Source organism: Ornithodoros turicata, unplaced genomic scaffold (assembly GCF_037126465.1).
Source record: "Ornithodoros turicata isolate Travis unplaced genomic scaffold, ASM3712646v1 Chromosome16, whole genome shotgun sequence".
In the NCBI taxonomy this organism is placed as follows: Eukaryota; Metazoa; Arthropoda; class Arachnida; order Ixodida; family Argasidae; genus Ornithodoros; species Ornithodoros turicata.
In genome coordinates this window covers 2647740-2668796 of record NW_026999320.1, presented here as the reverse complement: position 1 = coordinate 2668796, position 21057 = coordinate 2647740, and the positions used below count along the sequence as shown (strand labels likewise).

General features: G+C 49.2%; 1 long non-coding RNA gene across 1 annotated transcript; it reads right to left on the bottom strand.

Moving 5' to 3' along the window:
• Window positions 1-353: 353 nt before the first annotated feature.
• On the bottom strand, window positions 354-18966 carry LOC135372644 (uncharacterized). The gene is made up of 3 exons (XR_010416050.1): window positions 18949-18966; window positions 502-691; window positions 354-397 (listed from the first exon to the last, which is right to left on the bottom strand). It is a non-coding gene; the product is annotated as an uncharacterized LOC135372644 (long non-coding RNA).
• Window positions 18967-21057: the final 2091 nt, after the last annotated feature.

Below are 21057 nucleotides of genomic sequence, written 5' to 3'. Positions count from 1 at the left end.
GCTCTCGCAAGCCGCATCGATATCAAAGGGAGTGGACGGGGGGGGGGGGGGGTCGCTACACCTAACACTAACATGGATGGGAAGGCCTCAAAGCCGAACTCTACAATTTGTTTGGTGTGTTTGTTGCAAGTTTAGTAACGCCATCTCGTTCCGTCCTTTCAGAACCTTCTTTTCCGGTAACAAACTGCTACCGTATTTACATTTACACTATATTCTAGGCACATTCTGCCATTGTTATTGATGCCGAGCTGAACTATTGTCCTACCTGTTTGAGTAGCACCGTTGTAGTCTATTACATTATATCCAATATCTTTTAAACCCCGCAGGTACGCATCACTGAGTTTGCTATGAAAGGGCACGTAGTTGTCCGGAACCTCTCCAGCTTTGCTATGGTACTCTGGAAAAGCAAAAGAGGCGTGGCATAAAGGAGTTCAGGAATGAACACCGTTGATTGTGCACTGCGGATTGGGGACTGGTACACTGTTAGAGCAAGCAACTTACCTTCATTGTAGAATTGTTCAATTTCGAAGCGTTCAATTGATTTGAAGTAAGGGAGCACATCTTCGTATGCCCAACCTTCGGCTCCGTTGGCTGCCCAGTCGTCGTAATCGTGCCGGTTGGCCCGAACAAACTGCATGGCGTTGATGACGCTTCCGCCGCCGAGAACACGACCACGGATAGTTGGGCAGGTCTGAAACATTTCATGTAACCGTTCTATGTATGTTTAAGTTAAATACCGAGGTAAATATATCAAAAGTTTGAATCATGATGTCGCGATGCTTCCCTAAAATAGGTATATCCCTTGCAGAGCAGAAGATCGGAGAAATATCGTGGGCGGACGGCAGCGGATAAGATCTATGTTCCATATAAAATGCGCTCAGGAGCCGTTCAGGCCTTTTCTTTTCAGACACTTCAGCAGTTTCAGCCTTCATTGTTCTTTTGGTTGCTAGAAATGAAGGCGGCCCTAGCTAATCCAGGAATTAGATTTACACGGAAAGTGGGTCGGCCTATTTGTGTGGCGAGATGCTGCTCGTGCCGCAAGGTGCGCCTGCGGATAATTTGGACCACCTGGGGATCTTTTGACGTGCGCCAGAAGTGTCCGATACACGGCGCTGAAAGCAATCCTTACCTTCCCCAAATTGCCACCGTCCTCGGCCATGATCAAACCCGCAATCTGGAGCTCAGCAACCCAACATGATTACGATTGAGCGACTGGGATGCTGCTGCTGATTCCCAGCTGCCTGGCTAATGCTGGTAATCAGCGTGTGCGTGCTCCTTTTAATTCGTGAATGACTCCCTGAGGTTTTCATCTTACATGCTAATTCAGACCTAAATGACTGTCCTTCTCAACGCCTCTCCAAAAGTGTCAGATGCTTCGCAGTTTTCCTTTGAGCGAGCTTAGAATTATTCACTGTGCAATGCTTTTCAGCTAAGAATGTTTCATAACTGGGTTGATGGAATTGTTCATGTGCATATTTGCCATAGAGAAGGTTGGCTGCTGCCAGCAGCATATCCCTCGTTTTTTGCGTCATTTCTGTATTGCATTTATCAGTGTGCCTCAGCGGCACAAGTTCAACTTGATGAGCTAGTGCCGGATATCGAAGAACACAAGAAGAAATGAAGAAAGCCCCGCCCCCCCCTTTCCCTTTCGTTTATGTAACGGTCCGCATAAGCTGAGAGGAACCGTTGGTTTTCTAGGAAGATTTAGCAGACCGGAATGGCATTGCGATAGCGGCTTAGAAAAGATGGTAAGCCACGAACCGAACTCCTTTGAAGTGGATGACGTAACGTTGCTGACCTTTGATTTGACACCCGATCTAAAAAAAAAAGAAGAGTACGATTTACTCTGGCGTCTTATTTCGTTATTGGTTTATTTCCACCAATTCAGCTGGTGGAAGTCGAAACTAAAAGCTAGAGAGCTTGAAGACCGCCTCGACTCCCATACAGACAGCAGCGAACTGACGGTCTGTTTGGGGTTTGTGCTTAAAGATGCTAGCTCAGGATCGACAACCATTCCGCATTTCTTTAATCTTAACATTTGGGTATTTCACCTAGAATGGTTCGTTTTCGCATCAATTTCGCGCTTTAGTCCACACTGCACGTGAACACTGCTGCGAATATCACAACGTATAACAACGTAGTAAAGAATGTTGTTGACCAAGCTGGTCGAATTGTGTTTGTCGACTGTTCGTGTGAGCCAAGGAGCCTTGTCAACCAGTTCATGTTATTTATGGGGCGCTGCACCTGCACCCCTCGTTGGAACGTCCCCGAATGGGTCGGTGTAACCTGATACTCAAAGCTACGTCTTCCGAGAGGCGCATCTGGTCACTGTTTCTGGTGCCTCTGTCTCTCCCTTCTTTTTATAAATAAAATAGTCGTCTCTTTTCAAAGCTACGAAACGGTCGTGTGTTTTCTGGTCTCCGCGTAGTTCGGGCGCCCCCGACGTTTGAGTTCGACGGACTTACATTTTTATCAGAAGTGGGATAAGGACTGATTGGACAGATGAGCTGTTGAACAGGTTAATTTTGACTCATCTGGACTTCAGCCCGTAGGCACCGAAGGTAGACAATGCCGAGATCGCAACGAAGACGCCCTCAGGGATCGAAAACTAACGGCACCGAAGATAACATTACGACCAGCGACAGCTCATCAACGATTATCGAAGCTCACGATGGCAACGACGTTCCAGCGAAAACGATGACTGAGCTGGAAAAACGTATCAAGTATATGCAAGAACGTGACGAAGTTCGTGACAAGATGCTCTACGACTTAATCTCAGGAGATCCCTAGAAGAAGGTCAAGCCCCTTCTGCACCCATCATGCCAGATATCTCCAAGGAGGTCCATGTGGGTCCGTGGTACACACGAAGTTAAAGGGACCTGCAGCAACGTGGTATCGCAATAAGAATAATACGTGGGAACATTTTGAGTACTGTTTTCGGAATATGTTTGTGCCTGTCACTAATCCTCTAACTAAGTACGATTAAATGCGCAACAGAGTTGAAGTTAAGGGCGAATTGGTGCTTGATTATTTTATGGATAAGATGCATCTCTGTAAACGTTGTGAGCTAAAGAAAGACGAAACGAAAGAAATGATCCTTCTAGGTATTGCCGAGAGGCCAGCATTTCAAATGCTTATGCCTAGACACCAGAACTCATTACAACAGCTACTGCATGATCTCAGGCGTCACGATCGATTGGAAAAAGAGAGATATGACATGTTTGACACAGGAACTCAAAAATCAACGCCCGAAAACAAGAAAAATGTCAGCATCAATGCACCTGAAAATTCAGTCCAGACCCATAAAGGAGGAATGTGGGCCAGCAAAGGACTCGCAGGGCAACCGAAAGGGTTTCAATTGCAACGAATACGCCAATCACATCGCTAAACATTGTCCCAAAGAGAAGAGGGTAAAGTTTTGCACTTTATGTAACAAGTACGGTCACGGAAATCGAGAGTGCAAGTCACGAAGTGAAAAGGCTACGAAACAATCCATCTGCATCGGTGACAATGGACCCAGCAAATACGTAAAACAAGCCATCATCAACGACGAAATATTGGTGACTTCATTTATTGATCAAGGTAGTGCCGTAAGCATGATTCCAGTTTCCGCAGCAGCCAAATGTGGACTAAAAATTCTCCATGTCTCCGAGAAGGATGCGCTATATGCACTCGCGCAAAAGAAAACCATGCCAATTGGCAGGACCGCCATTAAGATATGCATCGACGACGTCACAGCTGAAGTCCCAGCCTATGTTGTGAGCGATAATGTCCTTCATTACGATGTACTCGTGAGACGAACGCTGATCGACCTTGACAGCGTTGTCATGATTAAAGCGAAGAATTCCATCAAACTAATCGACAGTAGAAAGGACGGCCCGTTTAAGGATTTCACACTGGACGATAGGGACATTAAATATACTCTGAGGAACGAAAGCTCTATTACAACATCGCTAAACTCCGTGCAGTTGATCAACTTAAAGGCCGAATGCAGCCATAATTCAGGGACTGTTAAGCATAACATCAATGAGCATGATATCGGACGTCTGCTTGGGCTACGAGATGGAACGACGCAAATACCGATCATACACAGAAGCCCTGATGAAATAACAAAAAAGCATAACTTTTCATTCGGTAAAGCGGTGAAAGTGGATCCAGTTTCCACGCCCGCTTGCGTGTTCAACGACGTTGACGAAGGCACGACACAGGAGCAGAGCATAGAACAAGTCGACGATGTTTCTCCAGTCCTCACAGTCGAGGGTACCGTAAGTGAGCGACGTACCATGAAATACGAAGCACAATGTTGGCCGACGGTAACACGAGAACAGAAGAGCCAAGTGATTACCTCTTGCCGAGATTGTTTTGTATTTGACATCCACGAAGTCGGAAAACAAAGATGGCTGGAGTGAAAATCGAAGAAATTGATGGTTTGATGCCAGTGTACAGCAAACCATATCGAGCAACGCACGACGAAACAGAGCATATGAGTGCCACTGTGCTATTGCCGATGCCTCCAAGACAAGTATACCTAGATCTCGACTAGGGTTTAAGCAAAAACATACAAACGATCGGCCAAGAAGCAAGAAGACAGACAAAGCAACAACAAGAAAGGCAATCTCGACAGCACAATTTGCAAAGATCGAAAGCTCCAAGATACGAAATTGGCGATATCGTCGCATTGCGAGGACTACCAGTAAGCGGCGCAAAACCAACCAAGATCCAACCAAAGTATCGTTGTCCCTTGGTCGTCGAAGCAATGTTACCTAACGACACATACCTCGTCACTTGTACGAGCGGACAAAGAGGCCGCCGTTGTAGCACTACGGCGCATGCGGACCAACTCAAGCAATGGGGTTGAAAAGCGCTCAGGAAATGACGATGATGATGACGACATAGACTCGGAATCCGAGTAAACGTATAACATATTGCATTTTACCACGTATGTTCAATTCATATTGAAGTGTTTTATTTCCGACGTTATGTTTTGAAATGCTATGTTAATCAATGAAAGCATGGCATGTTCAATGTTTGATGTAGTACCTACACCATGTGTTTAAGAGCATAGCCTGTTATATGCCTTATGTGTCTTCAATTACCGATGTATAAGTTTACGTTTTTGCTATGATGGAAATTTCCAGGACGAAATGTTATAAGGATGGGCGAATGTGGCAAATACACAACGTGTAACCACGAAATGAAGAATGTTGTTGACGATGCCAGTAGAACTGTGTTTTTCGACTGTTCATGTGAGCCCCGGGGGCTTGTCAACCAGTTCGTGTTATTTATGTGGCGCTGCACCTGCACCCCTAGTTGGAACGTCCCCGAATGAATCAGTGTAACCTGATGCCCAAAGCAACGTCTTCCGAGAGGCGCTTCTGGTCACAGTATCTCGTGCCTCTGTCTCTCCCTTCTTTTTTGTAAATAAAGTTGTTCTCTCCTGTTCGCAAGATCGTTTGCTGTATTTAACTTCAATTGATTTTTCGTATTTCGGTAGATTTTGGTGGCGACACCACATTAGTCATGCATTCATCTTTGTCTTCAGAGCTCACTCGCATTACTCCATGTTTGAGCATACTGTTCGAACGTTCTTTGCTGCTATCTATAATGGGCGAAATCAGTCTTTTCGCCCCTTTTCGAGGTTTAACTTTCTGACTGGTCAGTTTCTTCGAGTTCTGATGGAGTCAGAATAGTGAAAAGACTAAAGTATCGTCGGCTACGTTGGCATATCAAGCACCTCGGCGTCCACGTCAGCGAAAACATACAGCCACATCGTCATTGGGTGAGCTTTCACATTCGACGCTGCTTTCGTAGGGACCTCCTAGTCTAGAAGCAGCACCTGCAGAAACAGAATTTACCCGAAAAGCTTCGCTCGGCTGGTGTCCCTGCCCTGCTATCGGCGTGCCAGAAGGTTCGAAGGGATCAAGCTTGAACATTAGCTTACACCACGATGTCCAGACAAGATACCGATGGTACCCCACTTGCTAATCAGACGAACAGCTTGGAAGAGACGGCCCCAACATCGTCTGCAGAGCAGCAAGGCGCAGGGCCTAAATGTAGAGTAGTCCTCTCTGAAAAGGCGCAACAGAACTTCGAACTCGGGAGGGATGAACAGCGTGCAAAGCTAGCAAATGCTTGGGAGGAAACAGAGTCTGAGCTGGAGAGAATCTGCATCCCCGAAGTGTCTCACGAAGAGATCAGGAGACTCGCTACCTGTTACAAGCGTTACAAGCTTCAGGCAGAAAGGTATTCCACGTTTCTGGTGAAGGCGAACGAGTCTGGTGAAGGACAGCCTAACCGAACAAGATATTCAGAAGGAAATCGACAAGGACCGATACGACCTCGTAGGAGGCATAATCCAGGAGATTGAAGAACGCCTCGATCGCCATCGTGAGACGGGTTCGCGGCGTTCCGGGGGCTCAGTACGCTCATCTTCAGTACGCTCATCACGACGTTCTGTGCAGTCTAGCGTTAGTTCTTCAGCAAGTGTTGCAGCAGCTAGAGCTCGCGCGTATGCAGAAGCAGCACGTACACTCACGTCATACAGCCAGCGAGAAGCCGCAATGAAGTTGGAAAAAGCCCGCATAGAAGCCGACCTCGAGGCACTACAGAAAGACAAACAAGCTGCCGCAGCAGAAGCACAAGCTGGGGTTTTGGAAGCAGCACTCGTACAAGGTGGCACACGACCTCCTGAAGTCGAGCTGGTTCACTCGTCAGAGCGAACTAGGGACTACGTTCTGTACCACACCGTACCACAGAGCACTTCACTGGTCCCAGGAGAGTCCGCCGCACACGCTGCAACCCTCGCGTCGCTACAATGCGACGTCCCGTGCATCCCTGCTTACGTTGCATCCCTGCATGCGTTGTGCTGTTGGGTACAGCACAACGACCACCCCTCAGGTGACGCAAGTGTTCCTATGCCTCAGGACCAAGCACCGGTCATGGGCGACATCGTTAAATACCTTCTTCATCGGGAATTGGTCACGACTGGACTCTCAACGTTCACCGAACGTGCAGAGTACTATAGGTCATGGAAATCCGCTTTCCGTAACGCCACTGAGAACGTTGGGCTATCATCTACAGAGGAGATTGACCTGTTGGTGAAGTGGCTAGGAAGCGGATCGTCTGCCTACGATAGGAGGCTGAGATCCGTGTACATCGAGGACCCAAGCATGTACCTTCGATCAATCTGGGAACGTCTTGAGGAAGCCTACGGTAGCCCAGAGGCGATAGAAAATGCGCTTGTTCGTAGGCTGGAGAACTTCCCCAAAGTATCGAGTAGTTACAGGGAGAGGCTCAGGGAGCTGGCAGACTTGCTCCAAGAACTGGAATCTGCGAAGGCGGATCCCCACTTGCCTGGCATTTCTTATCTGGATACGGCGCGCGGCGTTAATCCCATTGTAGCGAAGCTACCCTTAGGTTTGCAATAGAAGTGGATACGCCTGGGATCCAAGTATAAGCAAGAGCACCGTGTGTCTTTCCCGCCTTTCTCTGTCTTCTCGGGCTTCGTCCGAAGCACAGCTAAAATGAACAACGACTCAAACTTAATAATCGGGTCTGTATTCGACAACAGAAGCATAAAGGACACACCATCAACTACGCATGGCTCGAAGAGGACATCTGTGTAAGTGCACGGGACTCAAGTTACCTCTCCGGAAGGCGGCTTGGTCGGTACGACGAAGGGAAATCCTTCAAAGAAGTCGGACACGATGTGCCTCCTGCACAAGTAACCGCATAAGCTCGCGGACTGTCGTGCGTTTCGGCACAAACCTTTGAATGAGCGAAAACGCCTGTTAGCAAACTACGGCGCCTGTTTCAGATGGTGCGCGATAACACACAGCGCCAGAAACCGTAACTCGACGATGCAATGTAGGGAGTGTAACAGCGACCAGCATGTAACAGCTCTTCATCCCAAGTTCAATGCACAAACGTCATGCCCTCGCAGGCAGGCAGCTGCTTGGATGTAGAATCTTCAGAGATCACGTCAAGCTGTACGGGCGTGTGCGGAAGCTTGAATTCTCGAATATCATGTTCGAAGATTTGCATCGTTAAAGTGTACCCGAAGACACAACCGGAGCAGGCAGTCCGGATGTACGCAATGCTTGACGACGAGAGAATAAGTCTCTGGCCAGGCCAGAATTCGTCGAGCGCTTTGGTATTCGTGGAGGTGAATATCCGTACACACTGAGAACCTGCGCCGGCGTGGTGGAAACGACAGGGCGACTAGCAAATGGCTACGCAGTCGAGAGCGTCACATCTGGAAAACGGCTGGATCTACCCACGTGATTGAGAGTGATGAGAATCCAAACAGCAGGCATAAAATTGTAACGCCAGACGTTGCACGCAGACATCTCAATCTCGAAGCACTAGCCAACGTCATTCCACCAATGGACCCCAAAGCGCGGATGCTGCTCCTTATTGGCCGGGACCTTGTTCAGGCACATAAAGTGCGCTAGGAACGGAATGGACCCAATGGCGCTTCTTTCGCCCAGAAGCTGGACCTCGGGTAGGTCATAGTTGGTGACGTCTGTGCCGACAGATTACGCACACCAGAGAAGGTCGACGCTTTCGCTACAACTGTACTGGGGAATGGACGTCCGTCTTCCTTCACGGCATGCCTCAATCACATTCTCGCAAAGGAAAACCTCAGTTGTCAGCATCCCAACAGAGAAGCCGTCCTGCCTAGTATATCGCCACCGAGTAATGACGGAGTGGACCCACTATTCCAGACAACAAGGGACGACGAAACATTTGCTCCGTCTGTGGAAGACCAAGAATTCTTGAACCTTATGAATAGAGAATTCTGTATGCACGGACTGGGCAACTGGTCCCCTTGCCGTTTCGTACACCTAGACGTAAGCTTCCTGACAACCGGGAACAAGCACTATCTAGGTTCCACTCGCTATGTCGCATCCTGGATAGAAAACCGGAGATGAAGCAGCACTTTGTTGCCTTCATAGAAGATCTGCTGAAAAATGGTCATGCTGAGCCGGCTCCACCAAGGGACGAATCCAAAGAGTACTGGTATGTTCCGAGCTTTTGCGTCTACCACCCACAGAAACCAGGTCAGATCCGTGTCGTGTTCGACTCCAGTGCCAAGCACCAAGGTACTTCGCTAAGTGACTTGCTTCTTTCGGGGCCGGACATGACTAACAGCTTGGTCGGAGTTTTACTCCGTTTCAGGAAGGAAAGGCTGTAACCGCAGATATCCAGCGCATGTTCTATTGCTTCTTCGTACGTGAAGAGGACAGGGACTACCTGCGGTTTCTTTGGTTCCTTGATAACGATACCAGCAGCGAAGTTAGCGAGTACAGAATGTGCGCGCACGTCTTCGGAAACACGTGTTTTCCAGCCATTCCGACATACGGTTTGAGACGAACTGCACAAGAAGCAGAGCCGGAATTCGGAGCCGACGTCCGGCGCTTTGTCGAAAGAGACTTTTACGTGGACGACGGCCTCATATCTCTGTCAAGACAAAAAGGAAGCCATCGAACTCCTGAAAAGGACGCAAAAGATGTTGGTGGGCGCCAACTTACGCCTGCATAAGATTGCTTCAAATTCGGTTGGCGTCATGGATGCTTTCCCATCGGAAGACTACGCAATCGATCTAAAAAACCTGGACCTAAGCGGCGGAAACTTACCCATGCAGCAGAGTCTCGGTCTAAGCTGGAATTTGAGGGCAGATACATTGACCTTCAGATTGCCTGCAAAGGACACTCCGAGCACAAGGCGGGGCGTGCTGTCGACCGTGAACAGCCTAATTTACGACCGTTTGGGAATGACGGCTCCGGTAACCGTACAGGGCAGACTCCTGCTTAGGGAGATAACTTAATGTGCCACAGACTGGGATGCCTTTCTCGTACTGGACGACGAATGGCAAACATGGAAGGACTCGCTACGCGGCCTTGAGCGAGTCGAGGTACCACCCCGATATGTTGCTGAATCCGTCACCAATGCTCGCCGACGAGAGATCTGCGTGTTCTTCGACGCTTCAGAGAAGATAATAGTCGTTGTAGCCTACATCAGGGTTACAGATTCCAAGGGGACGCCCCACGTGGGATTTGTGTTCGGCAAAGCGAAGCTGGCACCGCGGCCTGAACAAACCACCCCGAGGCTGGAGCTATGTGCCGCTGCACTTGCCGTCGAAATCGATGTTCGCATCGAATATGTCGGGCACTGCACGGACAGCAAGGTCGTGCTTTGGTACATCAACAACCAGTCGAGGCGCTTCTACGTCTATATCAGCAATCGCGTCAACAGAATAAGGAGGTCCACGAAACCCGAACAGTGGCACTACGTCCCGACTGACCAGAGCCCTGCGGACAACTGTTGTGTCCGCTCAGCCAGACATCCCATTCCAGAATCCTTTATTGATAGCGATTCCCATGGTGCTTCCTACACTCGCGCGCTATCGTCTGCGCGACACCACAACAACACCACCGACCAGTTGCTGCGGCAGCTCTCACGCGTACAACCTGGCTCACAGGACCCAAATTCCCTCACGAACGCTCGAGTACGGAGTCGGCAAGCGCAGCTTTCCCGCTCCACCAGCCAGAAGTCGACCCTGATATACGGCCACAAGTTTCCGTCTCTGCGCCTTTCATGATGAAACAACAACTGGGTGCCCATAGCTTCAAGCGCTTTTCGTCATGGACGTCACTTGTAAGGGCCTTAGCGAGTCTAGATCGTTTCTCAACCCATCACCCACTTGTCACGGATGGCACCATTGCAACAAACCTCGGACCGCGGACGAACTAGCGCATGCTAAAAAGGCCATCCTACGCAGTGTCCAACACGAGGAATTCGCAGAGATCATCGTTCGGCTTCGCACGGACGTACCTCAACGAAAACGCTTCTCAACCAGACGATCTCTGTGGATGCTCGATCCTTACATCGACAACGACGACATGTTAACAGTTGGCGGGCGCTTACGGAATGCAAACTTGAACGAGCAAGAAAAACATCCGCTCATTGTTTCCGGTCGGCACCACGTGGGTTTACTACTGCTTCGGATCAGTCATGAAAAGTCGTGAAGCATCAGGGAAGGCACTTCACGGAAGGGGCTGTTAGAGCCGCTGACTTCTGGATTGGCTTCTCTGCACAGACCTCCCGTTCACTTTCGTGGGATTGGACGCTTTTGGCCCCTGGGTGGTCGCCTCACGACGCACAAGAGGTGGTTTAACCCACAACAAGAGGTGTGCAGTCCTCTTCACGTGCTTAGCCGTCCGTGCTGTGCACATAGAAGGGATAGAATCTATGGACACTTTATTAATGCCCTACGAAGGTTCATCGCAGTTAGAGGTCCAGTTAAGCAGTTCCGTTCGGACCGAGGAACTGCAGGCCCTTAGTCCCTGTATCTTCGGACTCGGAGTGTGCCCCAGTTCTCACCCCGGCAATGATTTTGACATAGAAACCGTGACCGCCAACGGCACCAGTAGGAGAGTTCAAAAGTATCCACGTCAAGCAGTGGAGACAAGTACAGGCTCTGGGAAACACGTTATGGCACCGGTGGAGGAATGAGTACCTGCCCAGCCTCCAAAGTCGTCGCAAATGGCTAACCGACCAACGTAATCTTACGGTCGGCGACGTTGTCCTATTGAAGGACGCGGCAAGCGGACGCCATGCGTGGTACATGGGAAGAATCAACACTGTGTACCCAGGAAAAGATGGAAATGTGCGGAACGTTGAAGTACAGACGGCCCAAGACGGCAAGGAGAAAACCTTCGAGCGGCCAGTCTCCGATCTAGTTCTGTTGTCGTCGGAGCAGTGACTGTAGGTTTCGGACACATGACCTCGTTTAAGTGCATATAGTCTGGTATCGTGGGGATACCGGGGGGGGGGGGGGGTTCTGTCCTGTTCGCAACATTGTTTGTTGTATTTAACTTCAACTCCATTTTTAATATTTTAGTAGATTTTGGTGGCGCCACCACATTAGTCATGCTTTCATCTCTGTCTTCAGAGTTCACGCGCATAACTCCATGTTGAACATTCTGTTCGGACGTTCTCTTCTGCTATCTATTATGGGAGAAATAAGCACAGCCTTTTCACCTCTTTGCGAGGTTTAACTTTCTGACTGGTCAGTTTCTTCGAGTTTTGACGGAGTCAGAATAGAAGTAGCCGACTCTTTTCAAAGCTACGAAGTGGTCGTGTGTTTTCTGGCCTCTGCCAAGTTCGGGCGCCCCCGACGTTTTGTGTTCGACGGACTTACACATGTGTACCGTATAATCTGTATATACGTAGATGTACAGCTTGTGGTAGTGCTAGAAAATAATATGCTGCATGGTACTGCCATTGCTGAATATATCTACTTTCATAAAACACTGCATGATTAGCGCATACATGCTGTGGCTGGATGGCCGACGGTTCCATTTGTTTTTTAGTTGCCTTTGATCCTGGGTGCACATGCATATAGTTGTATGCGACATACGTAGGTAGGTATGACACGTATGCAAGTGGGCCCACATTCTCAGCGGAGCCTGCACAGCTGGGAACGCTCTGTCCAGGTGGCGGATCAGACAGTTCCTTCCCGAAGAAGACAGATTACCAGCAGCAGAACAAGGAGCATTTCAAGTGGCACAGCTACTTCTATTAATTCTATTTCTTTTTGTTGCATTACAAAAAATGGCATGTTGAGTTCGGACTTTTACCACTTTTTCCAGTACCTCAGTTGGTGACTTCCAGCCTATGTAACATCATAGTAAAGTGGCAATGAATCAGACGAGCTGGTGTACCTCACTCTCAGGGTTGATTATGGATGTTTAACATAGCACTGTAAACTTCGTTGAGTAACACATGTATTACTCAACGAACAGTTACCAGAAATAAATGTGATGTGCAGAATAATCTTGTTTTCTGTACTGATCTCTAAGTTTCTATAATGTGCTGATGAAAACCTGAGACGCTCTAGTGTTGAGTTTCTGTAGGCATGGATGTTGTTAATGCTAATGTTCGCTATCTCGTTACGACTTTCACTATCCGGTGACCATGGGACGACAACCTACTTTCGGGCGGTCGCTCCTTTTAAATCCCTCGGAAGAGTGGGCACACTCAGGCGCTTCCACGAAACGAACCCATTCTTCCCTACGAAAAACGATCACCACGAGTGCACATTCTCGGACTCTATGCCGAAGTCCCTTTTGGTTATGTGAGAACCACGACGTTCTCACGGCTGTACCGCTATTCTGGTCCTGATGGACACGTGCTCTCTCTGTGGCTGACCACGAGTCTTGCATGTGATGGTCATGGAAAATTACTTGGTCGCATCTGTCTTTGCGTAATGAATGAAAATTTGTCCCCCTGTGACACGACTCCCCCCTTCAAGAATATTATACAATAATATTCAACACCTTCATAGGTGCAGACAAATCAAAGCATCGGTATCATACACTTCAACGTCTCAACAGAGTGGAAATGAGACTACGAAACAACTGCAAAAACATCACATTCAAGAGTTATAACACAGGGTCACATGATATAGCATGACATTCTCACTACGCTAACTGTATATACAAACGCAAGCCACAAGCATACACAACTATACAACGCAAGTGTACACAACAATAAGGGATAATCACTACAAATATGTGGAAGCACAAGAAACTATAAAGTACAGTATTCATTTCGAGGCACTTATAGTTCAATGTATACAGTCCGTTGACCCCTTACGAGTCATTACATCCGAGTTAATAATCTGCGCCGACATTCTCTCTTCCCTTTACATATTCCACACGGAAATCATATTCCTGTAGCTGCAAACTCCAACGCATCACGCGTGCGTTTGTGTGTCGGCTACGGTTGATGTGGAGAAGGGGCTGATGGTCTGTTTGCAGGACGAATGGCTTCCCGTAAAGGTACGGGTGGAACCGATGAATTCCCCAATGAAGAGCGAACCCTTCCCTCTCGATGGTGGCGTACGCTGCTTCTCGGGCCAACAACTTCCGGCTAGCATATGCTACCGGATGCAACACGCCCTACTCTTGCCGTAGCACAGCCCCGAGACTCTTTTCCGATGCGTTGGTTCGCAGTACAAAATCCTTGTTTAGATCAGGCAGCCGTAAAATCGGAGCTTCTGTCAACCTTCGCTTCAAGTCATTGAAGGCTTCCTCGTGTGCCTCTTCCCATACCACGGTGTTGCTTCCTCCCTTTTTCGTCAGGCTTGTTAGCGGCGCAGCTACCTCTGCGTAGTGCGGTATGAAATCCCTGTAGTATCCGGTTAGTCCCAAGAATGATCTAACCTGCTTCTTAGTGACTGGTCGCTCTGCTTTTTTGGATTTTCTCGACTAACTTTGCGACTGGAGACACTTTCCCTTTCCCAATCTTATGGCCCAGGAAATTTACTTCGTCGTGGCCTATCTCGCATTTCGTTCGCCGCACTGTAAGGCCTGCATCGCGGATCTTCTCGAACACTTGTTTAAGTGTCGCCATATGCTCGCTCCACGTGTGACTTGCCACCAAAACGTCATAATAGTAGAGGGTGACGGATGTCTGGCAGGTCGTCGAAGAGCTTTCGCATTACCTTTGTGAAGACGGCTGGAGCGGTCTTTAGACCAAATGGCATGTACCGGAATTGGTACAGGCCGGATTCCGTCGAAAAGATTCCTCTCTTTCTAAAGGTATCTGCCAGTAGCCCTTACTGAAGTCCAGTTTGGTGAAAATCTTCTTCGCCCCGATGTCTGCAAACATATGGTCAGCCCTTGGGACTGGTTCCGCATCTGCTTTCAGCACCTCATTTAACCTACGGAAGTCAACACAGAGCCTATGCGTGCTATCCGGCTTCCGCACTACCAATACAGGGGAGTTGTATGGAGAACTTGACTTTTCTATGATGCTCAGGCCCAACATCTTCTGGATCTCGTCTTCCACAGTGTTTCGCACAGCGAACGGTAGCGGATACTGCCTTGTGTGTACCGGTTTCGCCGTAGACAACTCCAACCGATATGTTTCCAAATCTGTACTACCCGGCACGTCCGACATTATCGTGCTGAACTGTCGTACCAGTTGACTTGCTTCGCTGCGTTGTCGATGATTCAACCTTCCTGCCAAAACAATGTCGTTGTGGTCCTCTTTCTTCTCCAAGCTGAGCATCGGTACTGTCTCCTCCCTTTCATTTTCTTCTATCGACACGACGCTGCACACTTTTGTCTGTCCTCCCTCTGCTTCTTCTCTCTCTTCGTACCTCACAGAATCAAGGCGAATAACAGCGGCGACAGGTACCGGTCCCAATCTCTCGGTCGCTCCTCGCACATGCGTTTCAACATGATCTTGATGGTCCCATTAAATTTTTCAACAAGTCCGTTGCCCATCGGGTGGTACGGAGAGCTGTGAAGTTGCTTCAGGTACAGCAGGCGACTCACTTCCCGCATGGCATCCGACACAAAAGCGGGTGCCCGATCACTCAAGATTTCCCTCGGGATTTCCGTCCGGGTGAACATCTCTGCAAGGCCTTCTGCTACCCTTTCCGTTGTGATGCTAGGTAGGGTCACGGCATCCGGGTAGCGTGTTACATAATCGACCATCGTGAGGATGTATTGGTTCCCCTTCGCGGTGGCTGGCGAGATTGGTCCAACGATTTCGAAGGAAACGCGCTGGAATGGCGTCTCGATCGTTGGCATCTTTCCGAGAGGTACCTTGGCCACCTTTCTTTTTGGGGTTGTCCGTCGACTCTGGTCGCAGGATTTCACGAATCGCTTGACATCCGCTTGTACGCCTGGCCAGAAGAATTCCGTTAGGACCCTGTCCGTAGTCTTTTGCACACCCTGATGCCCTGACATAATGCCGTCATGTGCCAGCTTCAATACAGCTTCCCTGAACATCTTTGGCACGATCATCTGCAGAAGTTCTTTTCCAGCGCCCATCCGGTATAACCGGTACAAAATACCCTTCTTTACGACGAACTCATAACCGTTGTTTTCATTGCGGCATTGAAGTCTCTGCAGGACTCGATCAAAACAGCACTTCAAAGTGACATCCTCTTGCTGCTCCTTCGCAATTTATCCCGGCTGCGCTGGCCATTCGTGTATCTCCGGTACTCGGAGTGATGCCCGTTCTCTCATCCCTTGAGCCTTTTCCTTCGCCTGTCTCCTCGTCTCCACTGCGGCACTCAGTTCCTCCTTGGCTGGTTGCGTCTGCAGCCTCTCGGCATCTGTCGCTTCACATGATTCCCAATCCAATTCGGGTCTGGGTCGCTTGGTTCTCAGGCTCCTGGCACGTTTCCTAGGATCACGTCGTAGAGGGGGTTTTCCATGCACTTGGCCGTCAGGATCCCGCTGAAAAACGGCGCCTTCACAGATATCCTCGCCTCTGGAAGGTTTCTTACGGTCCCGTCTACAAAGTACACTTGGCCTACTTCTTCTGTGATGTCTTCGTCCTTGACGAGCATCTTTCTGACAATAACGGTATTGCTTCCCGTGTCGCGCAGCACTGTCACGCGATGTTCTCCCAACTTTCCCGTGACCACTGGCATACCCTCGACCTGGAGCAAAGTCTTTGGCGAGACGAAGGCGTTCACCACTGGCAGCTTCACTCCATTTTTCAGTTCAACGTATCCTTCAGTGATGCAGTTTTCTGTGGAGTTGCGTTTCTCCGTCCTCGGGGCTACGATGCACGATGCCTGGGGCTTGGCCGGTGCTTTTTCAACACTGTCTTGCGGTGTGCCCTGCTTTACCACACGTGTAGCACGTTACACCCACTTGTCTTCCTTGTCGCGATCTGCATTCTGAGGCCACATGCCCTATCTTGTTACACAAATAACAACGTCTTGGGTTACGGTTTTCTTCTCTGTCCCGTACTTGCTTCACGTTTGTCGTTCGTTTTGGTTCCCCTACTACTTCCACTTCTTCGCTCTTGTTTTTCCCAAGACTGCTCTGACAGTGGGCTTCCAAGTAGCGATCCGCTAGTGTAGCTAAATCGGTCAGCGATTCGGTTTTTCGTTCCCGCAGGAACACGGCAAGCTTAGGCTGGCAACCCTTAATGAACTGTTCGGTCAGGAGCAAATAACGTAGGTTCACCTAATCATGCTTCGTTTCGGAGAGGTCAACCCAGCGGTCGAAGAGGTTGCTCAGTCGTACTGCAAACTGCGTACCTGCTTATCCCTCCGTAGGCTTCCCGCTTCGGAATTTCTCTCTGAGCCCCTCCGCTGTAAGTCGGAACCGCTGAAGGAGCGCGAGCTTCACTTTCTCATTATCGGCAGAATCTTCTGGGGTAAGCCTGGCAAACACACCTTAAGCATCTCTGCTTAGGCACACGCTGAGCGCTGTAGCCCGTTGTTCTTTTGCCCACCGTTGACCCGTCGCCAGTCGTTCGAACCGCAGCAAGTAGGCATCGAGATCATCTTTCTTTTCATCAGACGCCGCAAGCCACCTATGAGGACTTATGGGCAGCGTGCTGCTTACGTCGCGCGTAGCGCTCTGCGTTGATCCAGTTGCACCCTGGTTGTGTAGCTCTTGGAGTTTAATGTTTAAGTTTAATGCAGTTTAATCTTAAGTTTTACTTCTTCGGCCCTGGCTTTCGCTGTTTCAGTTTCTCGAATTTGTTCTTGCTCTCTCGCATGTAGCTGTTCCTTCAATAGTTCTTCCAACCAATCCAATCCAACCAATCCTTTCCAATCCACCAACCACGTTTGTTTGTTCCTCCACAAAATTGGCGCCTCCGGAGTCGGCCGGAATCCTGATTTGCCTAAGAAGTTACTCATTACACCTCCGTCGACAGTAGTCCCAGAAGGACTCTTCAGCACATCGGGTGCCGGCTGATAAAAAAAAAAGCAGTGGGCTGGATCATTGGTAAGCAAAAATCCTGGTGTTTTGGAACAAAAATCCGCATTAATTTAAACTTTTCAGCATTGTTTTCTTGTTTGTTTCTTTACATTGCTCTGGACTAAACAATTCAGGCAGGAGCTCTTACATTACCAGTTTAAAATGAATATGGTTTTGCTTTTCATTGTTTTTATCTTGATGGAAAGAATTCAGACTCGAGAGTTTATGTATTTCTTGTAGTTGACGAACAACATGTTAAATAAATTACATTTAAGAATACGTATGTGACTATGTTCTCTCATGAATGTGAACTATCATTTTATTTGTTTTTCGTTTAACAAAATATATCAAATTCTGCTTCAAAACACTTTTCAGTAGAATTGCTTCTCCCCTGAACTTTTAAACGCTCTTTACGAAATGGTTCGAGACTCGTAGGACTCGTGCATTTTGATTCGGATTCAGATTTGGAAAATTCTGGATTCGTCCTATCTCTAGTACATGCAAACGATATTTTCTCTGCTCTCTATTTTGCATCTGTGCTGTTGCAGTCGTGAAGATATTTTTAAAGCCGCGAACCGCGAAAGGCATGCATTTCCACTAATAACACAGTCGAATTTAAAGGAGGATGCACAGACCCAGGCCAAATGGTGGACGAAATCCATGGAGAACACAGCCTCAACTTGAACAGCAAACATCTCTGCGGTCCTTGTTTGTTTGCTGCGATGGCCAGGCTGTGTTATCCATGGGTTCAACTTAACCTGTCCACCGTGAAAAGTGATAGAATAAATTGTCAAAGAGTGACCCTAAACACACGCACAATGACTTGATGGCACAGGCTTCTATCAGTCAACCGAGCGACAAAGAGCTCCAGTGCTCAGAAGGGGTAAAGCTCCAGAAGGGGGTTTTATATTTGTGAGGGTTTCACTAACCCAAAGAGAGTAACGTATGACTTTTTCTTTCTCTTTTTCTCTTCTTACAGTCCAGAACAAGCCCTCTTTCATGTGAATCGTATAAGCAGTGAGAGCCATTGCTTAATGTTCAATGAAGACTGAAAACATACTCTCATGGGCTCACCATGACCACGAGGGGAAGATTGCTCAGGACTATTTTCGATTTTGTGATTCCAGACGCGAGAAATATTATGACCATTATTTAACTGTGTCACCAGCTTCACCTATAGTTGTGTGTTGTTCGTACTTACGTTGCCCTCATATGCACGGCATGCTGTGTTCTGCGGGGTGGTGCGTGACCTCCAGGATAGGTCTGTCGACACATGGACAATGCTCGCCAGCGGGATTTGAGCAAGGACATCTTCAGCCCGACCAGCCTCAATCAGAAGTACCGAGACGCTTGGGTTAGCGGAAAGCCTGTTGGCGACAACACATCCGGCTGACCCGCCACCCACTGTGTCAGAGCACACAAGGACATGCAAGAAGAGTGCGTACGTTTGAGAACAAATTCATTATTTGCTCAAGATGAGAAAAGGTCCAAGACAAGCCTTTTCGGGTGCTCACACGAGCAACGAATGTTTGATTCGCTGACAGAGGGTGTCCAGTTATGTGCAAGTAAACCATTTTACGTGAAATTGTCCTCAGTGAGCGAGTATCGGCTATGATAACTTCTTACTTCTGTTCAGTGCGCACTTTGAAGTAAAGGGCCTTCGAGAAAAAGTAATTAAGCACATTAGAATGTGCTTACTCTCAATATGCTCTCAAGTGGTTATGTACTATGTACTACAACGTCCCTACGGTAACGTACTTGTCCCTTTCTGAGATTTTCTTGACACATTGTATTGTGAAATGCTGCTGTTGCCAATACCAATGATGAATATCTTTAGCGGACTTGTTACGAACCACGGCTATTGGACCACACTGTTTCTATGACTTTGTACCGTGATAAAATCATGATGAAATAAACAAATAACAAAAATAGTTTTCACGTTGTTATGCTCTAAAAAAATCATGGCCGATCCATTGGTAGATCGCATTAAAACCCTTTGGGAACTCTCCTTCAGAACGCTAGACAACCCTTCAACGACCCTTCACAAACGCTACACAATCCTTTACACGACCCAACACAACGCTTGTGGCGGCCCGTGTGTGATGACGAAGACGTGCCTCTGCTGCCACGCGCTACGGCGCTGGCACGGCAGTTCTACCGGCACCGTCCTAGCGTGAGGCCACGACCATCTGCCCGCTGGGACATTCCATCATCGCCGGTCAGGACTCATGTAGAGGGATACCACCTCCTCTACATTTGGTGACCCGAACAACGAACACCATGTTCGGCATAATTCGGCCAAGCACCATCCCAAATTACTGCAAGCCCACCTCCGAAGGTACGGTGCAACGTTCTACCGAGGAACCGCTAGGCGACGACGTCAATTCACCGCGGCTCCACTCATCGCAACGCCCGACCGCGCCACACCATGGTCCTACCCACCTTACCCATCTACCCAGATCACGTCGCCATGGTCTCGCACTCTGCGTCACGTCGCCACACGCTTCACGATGGCACTCCTCGGGCTACCACCAGCGGCACCTTCCCGAGCATCACGCTCCTGTACCGGTCGCGGTACGCCGCTGTCGACCGCGCCACCCGCATCTGCTACGCCAGCGGTCAAGGAACCCTGCCCGCCTCGCCTTCCCACCTGGCTTTTGTGCAACATAGTGGCAGTCCAGTCCATCCAATTGCGGTCAAGGGGCACCAGGACCAACGTTCCACCGGGGTCACGCACGGAGGCCACAGTCAGTTTACTCCCGGTCTCCCCGTGCTTCACGATGGTCCTCCCCGGCACTCTCCGTGGTGACAACACTACGAGCTCAACGCTCACGAACCGGTCGCGGTTCTGTCGCCCCACTCTCTTATCACTTCGGCCTACATGCATGCTCTCCGCTTTGGCCCGCCCCTGGAACCCTCCCGGCCAGCTCTTGTCCGCACCGTTCAGCCCGCCACTTCTGCCCACTCATCACAAGACGCAAGACCAGCCGTCCCTGTACTGCGTGTCGCCCGTCTTCCTCCTCTTCCTGTATCGACGCGGAATCTCAACCGCCAGCTCTACATCGCTCCGCGTCTGAGGGGGGGAGTGATGTGGCGGCCCGTGTGTGATGACGAAGACGTGCCTCTGCTGCCACGCGCTACGGCGCTGGCACGGCAGTTCTACCGGCACCGTCCTAGCGTGAGGCCACGACCATCTGCCCGCTGGGACATTCCATCATCGCCAGTCAGGACTCATGTAGAGGGATACCACCTCCTCTACACGCTAACGCAAGGCACCATCCGCGGCCAAATGAGCCTTTCGGGCTTCCTC